Here is an 11,079-nt window from a genome sequence, read left to right on the forward strand (position 1 = left end):
GTCAAGAAAATGGAAGTGAAAAGTGTAAAAAGTTTAAAGGGAAAAGTTGGAAGTACATGTTTCCAAAGCAAACCGTTTACAATGCTGAAAATCTGCATTCTACACTTATTTTCACCCACTTTACTTTTTTTCCCCGCCAAAAGTACATTCTATGCCAAATTTGGTGGAAATTAACCCTATGAAGAAACCATTCACCTTAAATGTTGGCGAGCAGCTATAATGACCTAAAATTTTGTTAAATCGTTGCGTTAAACAAAAATGGAAATCTGCTATGTAAAGTAATGAATTGATTCACATTTTGAACATTTAAATCATTAATTTGTAACCTTTAGTTACACGTCCGCTACATAGCAATGTGTGTTTAATTCATAGTTTTTACCCTTATATGACTGAGAGGTAGATGTCAGGTAAAATGTGTATTACGCACTCTGCTTAAAAAGTGAGCATCGTTTTCATTTTTCATAATTTGTCAGTTTTATTTACACTCTTGACTTTAACCATTCTGTCAAAAACTGTATGAATTCTTAGCAAAATAATGTGAAGTAGAATGGTCATCTTGTGGTCGGTCAACTATTATAGATGAATATCTCAAAGAATAAATCTAAGCGTTAGGAACTCCGTATTAAGCAGTTAAATATTTCAAATTGAAATATATACATAGTTGTTAATACAATGCTATTAATTTTTAGATATGTTATAAATAAATATGATATGAGAGCACTTAAAGATTTTACACTCTAGGTTATTGCGCATAAAGTGTTACATGCAAATCATAAAAAAAACTTATAAACAGGTATAAATTACCATAAGTACAATGATTACGTAACATTTTAAAAATCCCCCTTAAGTTTCAAAACTAAATTTAGTAACACAATCAAAGCTCCGCAGTTTTTGACTCTTTAAAATCCATACTTCACCTTTATTCAACATTGCGATCAGCATTTCGAATTACATTGTGTAATTCTATATCATACTACGTTACGCAGATATGTTATTGATTAAAACAAGCTTGAAAGCCTGTTCGAAATCAATCAGAAAATATTTATACTTCTTTCATTGAAAACATACAGAATGACTAGGAAATACACAGAGGGTCGACCAGATCTGAATGTATGTATTGTTATAAGTTTAACGCAATGTTCAGAAATAAAAAAAAAATACCTCTGCGAGTTTAATACCATTAATGCTTACATAATAGGTTTTCTTTACTATGAAAAATTGTCAGGATTTAAATGAAATGAATAAAAAATGCATAGTAAACACATTCGGTTAATATTTACATTCACTGTAGCTTAAACTATTTAATGTTCTCTTATCTAGGGCATTTAACTCCGTTGGCTTTAGTTTATAGCTTTTGATATTCGTGATTAAAGTTGTCTTTCTTGTGTTATTTGTACCCGTTATTTGTTCAAACAAAATAATCTTAGAAAAACGCTCGAAAAAACTGAGGCATTTGACGAGAAACTGTGTGTTTTTCTTTCAGATTACAATGGAAAATATTTTCCCAACATTTTCATTTAAAAACTCATTATATATTTTTAAACACAAATGCCCCACTTTAATATCTCAGTTACATGTGTTAGATGGCATAATTTATTTTCAGGTTTATGCATTAAAGAACAAACCCGTAATTAATTTCCAACCAGTTTGTGTATTTTAGTGTTGGTTCACATGACATAAAATACATCACGTGCAACATTTGAGTGTACGCAAAAGCTGAAATAAATTCCTAAAATTAGATTGAATCCTCTATTTTGATATACGTTGAAAAAAAATTTGCTACCATACTAAAGAAATATGTTCATTACGTTTTTAAAAATCTCGTAATTCATGAACACCTAGCGGACAGAATGAACATTTTACATGTTTAAAGTATGGAATATGCAACAAACAGTGAAGACTGAGAAACTAAACTTTGACATTTACACAACATAAACGTGTAGTCTAGGAAGGAAAATAAAATCAGCGTAAAGTGCCACGAAAAAGAGTACTAGTGTACTACACATCATATACTTTCTGATCAATGCAAACAATACGGGCTAGAGTCAACTTTTTCAAAGCTGAGAATTTGAAGTAAGAACTTTATTAGTTTATATCTTCTTTTACAACTTAGTAAATTGTAAGGGGAATTAGATACTGTACTTGCTACTAAATTATTTCTAGGGTTATATAGTATGTTGATGATTAGAAATGGTCACATAACGTCTATCACCAAGTCCAAATCTAAACACAGTTCCAATGAAACTGATACTATCTGACGCTTCTGGTGTCATTTTCATCATCAGTAAGTATCACTCATGTGCCAGATTTTTAAAACAAAATGCGCAATGTGAACACGTGTGATATCTGTTCCTTAGAGGTAATGGAAAGTGTATGTATTATTGCCTACCCAGACATTGTTTTCCAATAGCTAACGGATGTAGTGATAGCCAGTATTGTACACATATATATTTTTTCATCATAAGTTACGGCCTTGCTTAACATGTTGGATCATCGTTCCACAACTATTTTGATGACGATACTACTTGAACTTCAAACGCACAACATTAAATACAGAGTGATGTTATGGAGGCTCCATATAAACCATATTTATATTTGTGTAGAATAAAATTCAGTGACAATTATTATTTAGAAAACTATTTTTTAAATTGATTTCACTACAAACGACATGTATGGAATTACATATGATGGATCTGTAATAACGTATAAGCTCATTGCTAAAGGGCATTAACCTTTAGTCTGCTTTTGCCTTTGTGACCAGTGCAAACCATGATCAACCTGCCCATTCGTCTGATCAAGATCTTCGCTGGTCGCAATTCAGTAAATATCTCTTTAGTACGCAATCTTTTTAACAGTTAATGGTACTGTCGAAATTGAAATATGGACAAGTTCATTATAGAAATTTAGCAGGGTAAGGGTTAATATCTCATGATTCAGCGATTCATTTGATTTGAACGCTGTACGATGAGCATTTGAAAAGTAGAGGTGTCAGACACAGCAGTCAAAGGGTGCCAAGGACGGGCCTCATTTTTTGTGCTCTTTAAAAGAGATGCCCATCGGGCAATAGTACGGTATAGCAGCGTATGATACGCCGATGCCAAGAAGTCCACGTATCTTACAATACGCCCTCTGCTCTTCGCTAAAATTGCAGCTAGATTCAGTCATTTTGTCAGTCAGTATGATATACTACATGTATTTCAACTGCTAATTAATTGTGCTTTTGCACGTGATTTTAGTGTCATTTCCGGTCAGTTGGACAGAAAAACCAAATACTATTTCCATTGATATGCCACACTTGTGGATGCACGTGCAAATGATGAAAATACTGGATTCGGATGCATGCAAGCATATCTATTCTATTCTAGTTATTTTATATTTATGTTTCCAGGTACATTGGCCAATAAGCGTGTTTGTATGTTGTACCTTAATTTCTCGTGGATTCATTGTACAGGAAAATCATTTCGTCCACTGGTGTATTATTTTCACATATAGCAGTGTATTGTATGTCTTTATTTTCTATCAGTTTTGGACATCGGCCATACGTGCTAAAGGTAAACTAATGTAAAGTTATGTTAAAACCAAACTGTTTACTTAAAGTTCATGTTACAGTTAGACGACTGACTGTAGTAAAACATGCTATAAATCTCAGTATTACGCATTACACCAACCAAAAAAGGAAGTATAATTGCACTTGAAGTTTCAATTTCGGTGATAACAAATCTAAAATATAACCGTATTTTTCAGTTGGATATGACTCGTAATGTTTAAAATATATACGGTACAACTGGTGCATACAAATCGGGTTTGAATCATCGTAAAGTAGGGGATATGCATTTTTGTTTCCGCAACTCCGAATGACTCAATATGTTCTCTGTGACTCTCATACACTATTGATACTTATGACGCACACACACACACACACACACACACACACACACACACACACACACACACACACCAGCACGCACACGCACACACACAAACACACACATATACATCATTATTTCATTTTTTGTCAATATGTGTTCTTCATGTATAAACCCATAAGTAAATTCAAAATGACGAAAATTTCTATTTTATTTTCCAAATGTCACAATATTTTACGTTTTCACTAAGAGAGGTTTATATCATTATTCTGGTATGTCCAATATCAGCACATTCAACATATTGCCCATCAAATAAGCAAACTTTGGAATAAATAAAACACCGAGGTACTTTACAAAAATTTTGAAGTTATAACAAAGCGGAAGCATAGAGTTGGTGTACGTACCTGACATTTACCCTATTTTTGATTTATTACTGTCTGAAAATGCAGACAGATATAGACCGAATGATTTCAAATCAGTAGAATCGACAAACACGATTTCCGGAAAACTGCATTAAAATAGTCTCATATTAGCCTGTTTGAAAAAAAAAGAGAAAAGATAAATGAGCCGTGCCATGAGAAAACCAGCATAGTGGCTTTGCGACCAGCATGGACCCAGACCAGCCTGCGCATCCGCGCAGTCTGGTCAGGATCCATGCTGTTCGCTTTCAAAGCCTATTATAATTTGAGAAACCATCAGCGCTGGTCGCAAAGCCACTATGTTGGTTTTCTCATGACGCGGCTCAAATCATTTTAAGAAAATGCTTGAATCGTTTATTTTGTTGGGTTAAACGTTGCACCGACACAATTTTAGGTCAAAAGGCGGCTTGATTGTGCGCATGTGTTCAATGGCGGCATAATATGATATTTTTAAATGATCAAATACTTAAGGTAGTTCTGCACGTTTGGATCGAATTTTTTTCTACAATGTAGAATTTGATTAAACTCCGATTTTTCAAAACTTCAGAATATACCTAGAAAATTCAGCAAATAAAAAAGATAGGGTCGTGTGTTTGATTTTTTGCTAGACTGATTTGAAAAATGTGGACCTCACGCAATATTTTACATTAGGAATCTATGGGAAAATCATAACTTTCATAACATTTTCGCGAATAGAAATTTATCTACAATGTAGATTTTGATGAAACTTCTCACAGTTGTAAATAAACAAATGATCTATAATTCTGTGGAATAAAATGTATAGGTCCGTGTGCTTATTTTTGAGATATTTGACCATGATTAAAGAGAAGTGGACATGCACGCTAATTTTAAGACATTATTTTAAATATTTTAATATGTCATATGTTTTATCATCATATTTTGACTTGAGAAATGTAGCAACAGTGCCAATCTAATAAATTTACTCACAGGTTTCGATTAATTTATTAAATGATTTTCATTTCCGTACGCCGAATCCAGGCTTTATTCTACGTTTTCCGGATAAATGACGTTACGCCATCACTTCCGGTTTATCAAACGTGCAGAACTACCTTAAATATAAAAGGGTCAGAGACTTCATTCTACAGTAAATGTTTACATTTTGATTGGAAAGTAAGTTTAAAATCCAACAAAACACTGTATAAATAACATCTGTAAAGCATAGAATAATATAAGACTCGGTTTGATTGTGTCTGTTCTGAGGTAATGGAAAGTGCAACACCTCACACACCCCTAGCACCGGCTTATGCGGAATTCTATTAGTAATACATAGATACTGAATGGACTCCATGATCCCAAAGGAACAGAAAATGTATCAACACTGAGAGAGACTTTTTACGGCCGCCACACGGCACTTAGATTGCTGTTATGATAGTTAATAAAGCTGTAAAAAGATCATTTGGAAGCAAAGAACGAAATAATTGCAGACTCGGTTTGATCGAGTCTATCCATGAGAGGTAATGGAAAGTGCAACTTTCACGACCCCTAACAACGGCTAAAACGGAATTCTATTACATAAATATTGAATGAACTCCATGATTTCAAAGGACCAGAACATATATTGAATCCAAGTACGGGGATACTTTTAACAACCGCCACACGGCATTTAAAGATTTCTGTTGTGATAGGTAATAAAACCTGACTCGGTTTGATTGGGTCTATTCATGAGAGGTTATAGAAAGTGCAAACACCTCGAAAGCCCCCTGAATGAACTCCATACGGTAATCCTAAAGGACCAGAAATATAACAACACTGAATCCAAGTACAGGGAGACTTTTAAATTCGTTAAAAAAGTAGTAAAACTCATTTAGTGTGATATAATAGGGTATGGTGGATGAAGAAGTGTTTCCACGAGTCACCAAGTGCATTGTGCACGAATCCTCTCTTAAATTACCCTTTAGCCTGCTGCCGGCAAGTGATTCTGCCTTTGCGACCAGCCTGCAAATCCGTGCATGCACTGTCCGCTATTCAGTCAATAAATTTTCAGTGAACATCACTTCAGATGATAAATGGCACTGCCCAAATTAAATGATGGATCAGTCCAGTTTAGAAATTTAATAGGCTAAATGTGCTTCGTGTAAAATGTCAACGTCACTGATAAACAAAAGACACATTCGGGTACTTACGACCATAAAACATATTAAGCCATTTCCTAATCAGTCCGATCCTAAGTTAATACCCTGGTCACAAGAACGCTACGAGGTCCGTACAAGTAGGTTTTCAGTCGAATTTTGGCAAACTCGTGATATTTATATTTATTTTTGGTGTGAAGAAATCAGTATGTTATTAGTCCCCTACTGGTTGAACTATAGGAATGTGCTTTTCCGTCTGTCCGTCATTCAAAGGTCAAGGTCACACTTGGCAGGCAAATATAAACCTGGCATGAAAAGGGCCTGTTTCGTGTCCGGTCTAGAACTCTGTCATTCATCAAAGGATTACAATATTACTTGCCATAAATGTTTCCCATGACGAGACAACGTGTCATGCACAACAACCAGAACTCTAGCTTAAATAACGCTCACCTGAAAGGTCAAGGTTACTATTGGAATTCAAAGGCCAAAAGGTTTTTCTTTTCCTGTCCGGTCAGTATATAATGCGGTTTACCATAGATAAAACCAATGTTTCTCCCCAATTTATGAGAGACGATGTTTTATATGCAATAAACCATGTTACTCTGCAAGTATTTTAGCTCCGGTATAAATTTTAAACATACATTACGCCTCTTCTAACCCTACTGATCGGCAATACGCTTAGATAGCTGTACAGGGCATCACCACGCCATACTTAGCTTTGAATACTACCTAGATAATGTGTTTTACCATATACAAAATAATAGTTATCAAAATTTATGAGAAAAATTGTTAAATAAGCATCAAAACATGTCATTGTGCAAGTATCTTAGCTCTAGTATTAAATTCATGTTTGTTATTTTAAGATTTGGAAAAGGTAATGGTTAAGTTTCTTGTTTAATATTGGTAGTCGACGAAAGTCCCCACCCGGAATAGACGGAGCAATTTATTTCTAGCCAGGCGTCATATTAACCTCCCCAGCATTCAGTCTAAGCCGATACTGTTGGAAACAGACCAGATTAAGTAAATCGCCCAGCACTGATCACTAGTAGGGATATCAGCCGCGACCGGGAGTCATTTCCGGAACACTGGCGTTGTAGTCCAACCTGCTTACAACTGCACCACTCCCTTAATATATTATCTAGAAGTTTGTCAGACGAGCTGCCACAAATAAAGGGCCATGACTCAGGGAAATCTAGGCTTGAAAGGCCGGTGTGCAATGCCAATTTCCAAATGCTACAACAGTAGGCAGTACCATGCGTGTACATTTAAAACCGCAGTTGAATTATTAAATCCATCATTATGTAAAACAAAAATATACAATCTTAGCAGGTAATTTGTAAAACTATGTTACTACGGCAGGGATACATTTGAAACTTTCAACATTAAAAAATGTAGCACTGATTCCAATTAATACCACTAAAACGTATAATAACGGCGTAGAGAGTATGAAGACCGAATACATGCCATTTATATACGCTGGCGTGCATTCCAGGAAAATTCTCCAGAAAAATACAGTTGGGATCATGTTTATCTGTTTATGTTTATTTAAACTATATTTGCATAAAATGAGATAATAATTAGTACGTGAAATCGTCAGCAAATGTAGGAATTATCCATATACCTCTATAGAAATTTTGTATCTTTAAGCGTCAACCGTTTGTAGCTTTTAGCGAGCCTAAAAATGATGTATCTTTAGCGTTAACTTTTTTATCTTTTAGCGAGCCTTGATTTTGTATCATTTTGCGTTGGTTGTATCATTTAGCGTCAGTTTTGTATCATTTAAAGGCGTACGCTAGAATTCCCTGTCTATGAGATGGGCGAAAATTTTCCCAATAACAGAATTTCTTAAAACTTTGGATATTGAGGGACAATCATCTAAGAAACAAAAAAATGCAATAAAAATCATAGGACACCGGATTCCAAAAAGAGTTATCTGCCCTTGAAAACGTCATTTTTGGGGGAAATGCCGTTTTCAAGGGCAGATAACTCTTTTTCGATACCGGTGATATACTGCATATATTATGATCGAAAACAATATTTGTGAATGTTCCGTAAAAAGTTCTATGCCCGGGCTTTGACCTGAGTTTTAACAGTTCTACGTAGATTTCATTAGAGATTTACCCAACGTACTAAAATGTCTATGTCATGAATAATCTTTTTGTTATTCATATAATTAAACCGATTATTCCGAAACATTTGAAAAAAGTGAGTTACGGCAGTTTTCGGTCTAATCCCCTTATTCTGGCTATTTTGGATTGAAATCATCTTCGTCATCTTGTTCGTCAAGTGGAAAAGATGATTCATAAGTTTCACTGTCTTGAATGTTTGTTTCCTTATTTCCTGTTTTGAATTTCCTCATGTTATCATAATCAATAGGTATAAAATTATATCCCTTTTAAGGATTTAAGATTACATTACCTGAACATGATTCTTCACTTGAATATAACGTAGACTCTGGTGACATAGGTGACTGTTCCTCAACATGTCTGCTGGAAGACGGTGTCGCATGTGCTCTTTGTGAGTTCGAATCTTGGCTGGAGGCTAATCTAGACTCTGGCAACTTAGGTGGCTGTTCGTCAACATGACTATTTGGTGACGGTGTCAAAGGTGCTTTTTGTGAGTTTAAATTACGGTAATAGACTAACCTAGACTCTGGTGACTTATGTGGCTGTTCGTAAACGGAACCGCTTGATAAAGGCGCAAAAGATGCTTTTTCTGAGTTTGAATTTTGCCTGGGGTCTAAGGTAGACTATATATGATAAATCTGGCTGTTCCTCACCGTAGCTGCTTCATAAAGTTGTGCCGAAAGTGAGATTGAATCTTGACTGGTATCTAACGATTATAGTACGAATGTAACGTAGCATCAAATCTCCCGACATTCTTCTCTTGTTCGTTTACTTTCATATCACGTATTTAAACCGCAATGTAAAAATATCGCAATTAAAAAAATGGTATTCAACAATGTGATAGAAAGAGTGTAATTCTTGCGTAACATTAATTAATATGCGTCACAAATTAAGAGGTCCTTTTATCCTTTGCATAACTGCGTACAACTTCTGAAACATTGCTGTATGTTTAACACGCAAAGATACGAAACCGTGTTCTATTTTCGTAAATGGCTAGGATTGTCACCTTAGATTATTCCAGGGCAAATTTGTTGCTGTCATAAATTTACAAAACTATATTCTGTTGATTGTGAGAGAGCCTTTTCACATGCTGAAATCTTTGCTGCTAAATATTCACACGAGATCAAAAGTCGAAAATGTTTCAATATTACTTAAGTATATGTTACAGTCAGTTTAGTCCTTTCGTCGAAGCAAGTTTAACCTTTTAACTGCACATACATAATTAACAGGGCATTTTCACTCGTATATTCAAAGTAAGCATGCCATGAAAGATTTAACTAAAAAGAAAATATAAAAAGGTATAAAAGTTCGACTTAAATTCAATTATCTGCATACTGTATGTAACCTTTACACGGTATTTAGAATATGAAACAACGGTATCCAATTTCTGTAATTCAAGTTTGACTAAACCTATTATTTTGTCAGGTTATGTCAGTTTGTATGAAATTAAATATTCTTATTTAGCAATAGTAGAATATAATGGTTCTGAAATAGAAACAAATCTTATTATCAACAGATTTGCAGATTTGTATCATTTACTTGAGGACCCTTCACAAAGATTTGAATAATTGTGTCGGTTCGATATTAAAAACAAAAATAATTATTTTTTACTTTCCATCATTGAAATGTGCAAGCAATGTAAAATAAAAAAGTGGAAAACCACAGGTCGCCCAACACGACATAAACGAAAATGTTGCAGGCTCGGTTTGACTGAGCCTGTTCATGGACGGTAGTGGAAAAACATGCTACCGTCCATACCCTCTAGCCCCGAATTGAGCAGAACTCAATATTTACACATGTTATAAGTACTAGAATATAATTTAGAGACGTCCACAGATGTATTCATACTGCGGTGCGCATGGAACCTCCAATGCTGCACAGAGTGCAATTCAATAAAAAGCGGCGTATGGTCGCCAGATAAAATAATGGTTAGGCCCTTAACGAGAAAACAATGGGCAAAACTAAACAAACTAGAATTTAGAGAGTGGGCACGATGTTATGAAGCCAGCATATCATATAAACTGCCAAAAGACAAAATTTAAAAACAAACACCATATCCAAGGGGTGACTGAAGAATACTCCAGCGGGAGTAATGGACCACCCAGGCCGAGATGTTCAAGCTGAAAAATTAAACAGTGCACTAACACAACATAAGTGTCGTGCGTAACGATCTGAAGAGATCGTTAAACCATTTTGAACGCATAGGGCGGTCGTTTTTATTCGTTCTAAGTTGTTTCCGTACCTTCACCAAAAATAAATATTTGCGTGTTCAAACTGCCCAAGCATAGATAGTAGAGATTTTGCTAAGTGTATTGAAAGACTGTGAGGAATGGAGGGTTATGATCACAAGAATCCTTCTCACTGTGGCAGGCATATACTTTAGTATGTTCCTAATGTACGACACCAAAATAAGACGGACGGACGGGTAGGCGCACGTATGCATGTATATTGCCTACTTTATCTCTATATATCATAAAAAAATCTTGCAGTTTAGACCTGTCACTAATAGACTCACTGATGGATTGATGGCTTGTGGATGGGGGCGGAGGGGAGATAAGATGGTGGTTGTAAGAGTGAA

The sequence above is a fragment of the Mercenaria mercenaria genome, chromosome 7 (assembly GCF_021730395.1).
Source record: "Mercenaria mercenaria strain notata chromosome 7, MADL_Memer_1, whole genome shotgun sequence".
Lineage (NCBI taxonomy): Eukaryota > Metazoa > Mollusca > Bivalvia > Venerida > Veneridae > Mercenaria > Mercenaria mercenaria.